This window comes from Ovis canadensis, chromosome 13 (genome assembly GCF_042477335.2).
Source record: "Ovis canadensis isolate MfBH-ARS-UI-01 breed Bighorn chromosome 13, ARS-UI_OviCan_v2, whole genome shotgun sequence".
NCBI classification, from domain to species: Eukaryota; Metazoa; Chordata; class Mammalia; order Artiodactyla; family Bovidae; genus Ovis; species Ovis canadensis.
Genome location: NC_091257.1, coordinates 56,386,898 through 56,393,909, shown reverse-complemented (window position 1 = coordinate 56,393,909; position 7,012 = coordinate 56,386,898). Strand labels below are relative to the sequence as shown.

General features: G+C 40.1%; 1 pseudogene; it reads right to left on the bottom strand.

Moving 5' to 3' along the window:
* Window positions 1–4,179: 4,179 nt before the first annotated feature.
* LOC138417857 (MORF4 family-associated protein 1-like) lies at window positions 4,180–4,734 on the bottom strand (annotated as a pseudogene).
* Between the last annotated feature and the right edge of the window lie 2,278 nt (window positions 4,735–7,012).

Here is a 7,012-nt window from a genome sequence, read left to right as displayed (position 1 = left end):
AGCAGGAGACACATTATTTTCAACTGCTCATGAGACACATGCTAATTTTAACAATATTCTGTGACACGAAACAAATCTCAAAAATTGTATAAAAATTGATATGTTATACAGAGGGATTTCCTGGTAGTTCAGATGGTAAAGAGTCTGCCTGCAACGCAGGAGACCTAGATTCAACCCCTGGGTTGGGAAGATCCCATGGAGAAGGAAATGGCAACCCACTGCAGTGTTCTTGCCTGGATAGTCCTATGGCCAGAGGAGCCTGGCAGGCTACAGTCCATGGGGTCACTAAAGAGTCAGACACAACTGAGCGACTTCACTTTCACTTTCATACAAACAAAAATGTATTGAAAGAAGAATTCTCAAGTCATAAAGAGTGAATTGAATAAAAAAGGAAATACAACGTATCAATATGCATGGTACACAGCTAATGCAGTTCTGAGAGGGAAATTTATAGCATTAAGTGTGCACATTAGAAAAGAGTTAGTCTCAAAGCAATAAAATAAGCTTTTACCTCAAGGACTTAGAGAGAATAAATTCAATGCAAAAAAAAGAAAGACATAATGAAGATAAATCAATGAAACTGAAAGCAGAAAATAGAGAAAACCAATGAAAAAAGTGTGTTCTTTGAAAAGATAACAAAACTGATAAATTCTAGCAATACTGATAAAGGAAAAAGAACATAAATCACTAATATCAGGAATGAAACAGGCAATATCACTATAGATCATGCAGGCAACAGAAGAATAATAAGGAAATGCTAAAAACAACACACGAATTTGACAGATTAAACCAAATGAACAAATTTCTTGAAAAACACAAACTACCACAATTCATTCAATTTATAATAATTTGAAAAGCCCTATAACTATGAAGGAAACTGAATTTGTAATTTAATAACTCTCCCATTCAAAAAAATCTCCAGTCCAAGATAGTTTCACTGGAGAATGCTACCAAATATATAAAGAAAAATTAATATCAGTTCTACTTAATCTCACCTGGAAAACAGAAGAGAAGAAACATATTCCCTTATTCATTTTATGATACCAAAACCAGACAAAGACATTTCAGAAAGAAAACTACAAGCCAGTATCCTTAATGAATATAGACCAAAAATTCTTAACAAAATATTAGCAAATAGAATATAGTGAAACACACAAAGAATTGTATACCATAGCCAAAAGGGATTTATTCTAGAAATGCAAGGCTGGCTCAAGGTTTGAAAATCAATGTAATTTGCCACAATAGCAGATCATTGGAGAAAAATCACATGACCATATAAATATACACAGAAAATTGTTCTTAACAAAATTCAGTATTCATTCACGTAAAAACTCACAGAAAAAAAGGTATAGATAGCATGTCTTCAACTTGATAAAGACCATTTACAGAAATCTATACCTATCATTATATTTAATATTAAAACTGAAAACTTTCCCCTAAGATTGAGAATAAGATAAGAATGCTCACTTTAACTGCTCTTATTCAACCTGGTGCTGAAACTTCTAGCATGCACAATAAGTCAAGAAAAGTAAACAAAAGGCATATGGATCAGAAAGGAAGAAATAAAACTGTCTCTATTTGCAGACAACATGATTTATCTATTGGTACATAGAAAATCCCAAGGAATTTACAGAAATTCTCCTAGAACTTACAAGTCAATTCAGCAAGTTGCAGGATGAAGATAAATGCACAGAAGTTTATTGTATTTCTCTATAATAACAATGAACATCTGAATACCAAAATTAAAATATAATATCACTCATCATTATCCAAAAATAGAGAAATTCTTAGACATAAATCTAACAAAGTATATACACGACTCCTATGCTGGCAACTGCATAATACTGATTTAAAAAGCCAATAAGATATAAATAAATGGAGAATACATATTGTGTTCATGAATTGGAAGACCAAAATGGTGAAGATATTAATTCTCCCCAAATTCACTTAGAGGTTTAATGAAATTCCTACCAAAATTTCAGTAAGGATTTTTATATCTATAAGCAAGATTATTTTAAAATGTATATGAAAAGGTGAAGCAATTGAAACAGTTTAAACGACTTTGAAAAAGAAGGACAGAGACATCAGTTTATCATATGTCAAGACTTATTTGTAGCTACAATAATCCAGACACTGAGGAATTAGCAGGATAGATACAAAGATCAATAGAACAGAATAAAGAATATGACATAAACCCACAGAAATATGCCCCAAAGAGTTTGGACAAAGCTGCAAAATCATCCGATAGAGGAAAGAGAACCATTTCAACAAATTATACTAAAGTAACTGAACATCCATAGGTAACATATGAACCTTGACCTGAGTCTCAAAACTTAGAGAAAAATTAACTCAAAATGGATTATGGGCTTAAATGTACATGTAAAACATAAAACTTTTAGAAGAAAACATAAGATAAAATCTTAGGGATTTAGCATGAGGCAATGACTTCTTAGACTTGACATCAAAAGTATGATCCATAAAAGAGAAAATTTATAAATAAATTTATAAATAGGACTTTGCCAGAATTCAAAACTGTGTGAAAGTTTCCTTTAAGAGGATGATACAAGACTATAGCCTGGAGAAAATACTTGCAAGCCGCTTGCCCAAAGAGGACTAATGTTATAGAGTATGTAAAACACTCTCAACTCTCAACAGTAAAAAAACAAGCCATCCCATTAAAAATGGGCATGAAGAGACATTTCACAGAAGACAGAAGAAGTTACATAGATTGCAAATAAGCACATGGAAATCAATTAGGGATTAGGGAAATCAGCAGTCATTAGAGAAATGCAAATTAAAGCCACAATGTGAAATAGTGATGATACCAAATAATGACAAGGATAGAGAACCTGAATCACTTTTAGATTTCTGGTGCAAAGATGATAAGCTACAGTCACTCTGGAAAACCATTCAGCAGTTTCTCTGAAAGCTGAGTATGCTATTGTCATGTGACTAAGAAATAGTATTCCTATACATCTATCTCAGAGGAATGAAGACATGCTCTCACAAAAATCTGTGCACAAATATCTATGGCAGTTTTATTTACAACAGTCTAAAACCAACCCAGACGTCCTTCAATAAGTGAAGTGTTAAATAAAAGAAGGTACATTTGTACCATGACAGACTACACAGCAATAAAAAGGAGGAAGATATGGATACATGTGATGCTCTGCATACATATTAGAGAATTACGCTGAAGGAAAAATTCAACCTCCAAAGACTGCGTACTGTGTGATACCAATTATGTAATATTCTTTTTTTCCAAGCAAATGAATACTTTTATTAACATGGTAAATTTTTTTAAACACACGGTAGGGTTTTGACCTCAAATGCTTATCAGGTCTGCTACTGAAATGAACTTACAGCTAGACAATTTACGAATCTTGAAGATACCTAGTCCCTGTCCAGTTTAGGGTCCAAAACAGCCCTTGCTTTTCTTCCCCAGACCCTTAAGGGCCTTTGCAAATATCGCTTTCATGTCCAGAACCCCCTGAAATGTATCAGGGTATCACAACCATTACAGAGAATACGGAGACCTAGCTTGTGTCCTATTCTAGGTTCCGTGTCACATAAAGCTGAGTTACCTTTTCCAAATGAGCTGACCAGACAGGTTACATCAGACGGTGTGCCGCATAAAACTTAAAACTTTGAACAAAATACATTTCTCCTCCTTTGGTCTCACACAGAAATCAAAGTCCCCAAACATAATATCATCCTCCAGCCCTTCTTCTGGTTCATCAGTCCCAGCCAGATCAGCTCCAGTCACATTCCCAGTTGAAGTCTGGTCCCTTCTTCAGCTTCTTCAGCGATCGCTGCATGGACTCATCTTCCAGAAATAATGTAGTTCCTTCAGGACCTTCAGAGCCGGAGAACCCCAACTCTTGAGTCTCATCTGTCACACACAGACCCAAAGTTCCAGGGAGCTATCAGGTCACACAAGAAAGAGCAAAGCACCTCAAAACTTAGGAACAACGAAAGCCCAGGAACAAATGTGGCTGCTGCAAGAGCTTACAACCTAGGCCCTAACTCTTGTGAGTGCATTTTCCAAATAAAAGATACCTCCCAAACAAAAACATTTAACAGTCAAAACTGAAATTGAGGTCATTAACCACAGAGCATAGCAGAAACGAAGTGTAAGTGAGAACAGAGTATAGACAGAAAGGAGGGCGGGGGGGGGGGGGGGGGGGAGTGGTGAGAAAGAAAGAGAAAACAAAAGGCTCTCTGGTTTCAGCTTCTCCAGGGTGTCAGCCAATCTCCATCAGTTGACCAGAATCCATTGGCTGTACATCGCCAACCCTCCTTCAGGACGACTCGCTCTTCTCTATCTGCCGCACCAGCTCCACCAGCATCTCTGCCATCTTCGCGATCTCCTTGGCCTTCTCCTCCGCCTTCTCGCACCGTTTGGTCCCCGGCCCTCGACTCCGTCGTCCGGATTCTGCAGATGGTTGAGCGCGCTCTCCTCCGAGGCCTCCACCTGCGTCTTTATCTGGATGAGCATATTGTCCATCTCCCACAGCTTGCTCCGGTTCCGCAGGTAGGCCCGCCCGTGCTCGCGGGAGAGTGCCGCGATGTCCTCGCGCATCTCCTTGATGACCGGCAACAGGAACTGCTCGAAGTCCTCCTCGGGCTCCAGCACCTCCACCTCCTCCGGTTCCGCCAGCTCCACGATGTCCAAGGGCCGCATCTTCCCCGCTCTTCCCGAACCACAGGACGCGAGGCGGGAGCAAAGAAGCGGAGGACCTGTAATATTCTTTTTTAAGTTTCTTTATTTAATGTTGGCTGTGCTGGGTCTTCGCTGCTGCTCGGGCTTTTCTCTAGGTGCGGCGAGCAGGGGCTACCCTTTAGCTGTGGTGCACAGGCTCCTCACTGCGCTGGCTTCTCTTGTGGTGGACCATGGGCTCTAGAGCGTGCAGGCTTTAGCAGTTGTGGCTCCCAGGCTGTAGAGCATCGGCTCAGTACTTGTGCTGCACCGGCTCTGCAGTGCTTGTGCTGCATGGGCTTAGTTCCCCTGTGGCACATGGGATCTTCCCGGATCAGGGATCAAACCGGTGTCCCCTGCATTGGCAGGCAGATTCTTTACCACTATGCCACCAGGGAAGCCCTACATAACATTCTCGACATGAAAAAATTACAGAGGTGAAGAGTAGATTTGTGGTTCCCAGCGGCAGAGAAGCTGGGATGGGAAAGATGAGGGTTTGGAAAAGTACAACTTGAGGAATTCTCATGGTGATGAAAATGTTTTACATCCTGACTCCACCAGGTCAATATCCTGTTGCAATAGCTTATAATTTTACAGGATATTGGTAATGGTTTAATCACTAAGTTGTGTCCAACTCTTGTGAATCCATGGACTGTAGCCCACCAGTGTCCTCTGTCCATGGAATTTTCCAGGCAAGAATATCGGAGTGGGTTGTCATTTCCATCTCCCAGGGGATCTTTCTGACCCAGGGTTGCAACTTGCCTTTCTTGTATTCTTTTACCACTGAGCCACCAGGAGAGCCCTCTCTTCTTTGGGAGATACCCCCAAAACTTGCCTTCAGCATTACCTTTGGCTAAAATATACATGGACTCTCTTTGTATCATTTCTTACAACTGTACATGATTCTATAATATCTCAAAATCAAAGACTGGAAAAGATTGCTTTTGCTCAGTTTTTCTTTTTTAAAGGATGACTTTAAAATTTTTAAGCCAGAGAATATATACAGGAAAACATGAAGAAACAACTGCAGCCAGTGATCTCAGTGCCACCATGGGCTGTCCCCGGACTCAGAGGTGTAGCCTCAAAGCCAGCATTCCACATCAGCTCCCCTGAAGCAGACAGTCAAGGTTCTCTCCAGAATGAAAATAGACGGCAAATAAGAAAATGTTAAATTTAACGTCACAACAATTTGTTTGGAAAATAGTAGGTTGGGTTAGTCCTTATGTATGGACCCCTTTAAACTATGTTTAATTTAAAAACTACTTCTCTCAAGATGCATGGTTTTAAAATATAATACAATCTCCCAGTTGAGCACATGTACTCAAAAATCACATTCATAGCTATAGGAATTCATAGCTACCAATCAAACAAAAAATCAGAGAAGGAGCTGGTTGTGAATAAATACCTATTTACCCATCTATTTCTCATTTGTACCCTTCCTTGACGTCTATATCAGAAAAGAGGCAGCCTCAAAGATGAAAACTTTCAAGGACTGTAATGAATCTTTAATATGCTTTTTGAAACTTCCAAACCAAGCCAATATGGCTGGTTTTTCTCTAGCCCTGACTTCCCATCATTGGCAAAAATTGGAAAAAGAAAAAAAAAAGCAAAACTTCAATAAACAGAAGGTTTATTTGCAACTTGTTTCCCAGGGCAAGAATAATGCAGGCGTTTGGAGTAGAGACCTGTGTTTGGGCAATGCCACTTCCTAGAACCTCAGCCGGCCTCCTGTGGCCCCCACATCTCACTGGGTAGCAACCATCTTGCTCCCTGATTGGCTCCCCTGGGCAGAGCACCTGCTCCTCATCAACCCTGCTCTGGAGCCCAGCGACTGTAACCTCTCAAGGCAGAGGGGACCCCACACCCTGCTGAATCCCACAGTGCCTCATAACCACAGCAGTACTTGGGGGTCTCTTGAGCCCCACAAAGGTTTGAGTTCCCAAGGGGAGCCTGCTCCCTTTGTGAAAGTGTAAGGTGGGAAGTGATATGGTGTTAGTCAATACGCCCAGTGATAAATGTTTATCTTGAGCAGAGAGCAAATAAAGACAGGTTAGCCAGCCGTTTATTGCCTGCCGTGTGGTCAGATCCCCCGTCAGCAGCTGGAGTCTTTTCCAGGTCAGGTGGCTTAGAAGTTTAACAACCACTTCTTTCTTTCTTTCTTTTTGCTGCCGGAGTGCTGAGGACAGGTAGGCAAAGATTTTCCAGATCTAGTATTCATTTGCTCTAAAAATTTCATGAATGAATTTGTTTTCCCAAAGGTTGTTAATACTAATGTTGGAAAACCTGTTTAGGTTAAGGTAAGTACCCAAACAC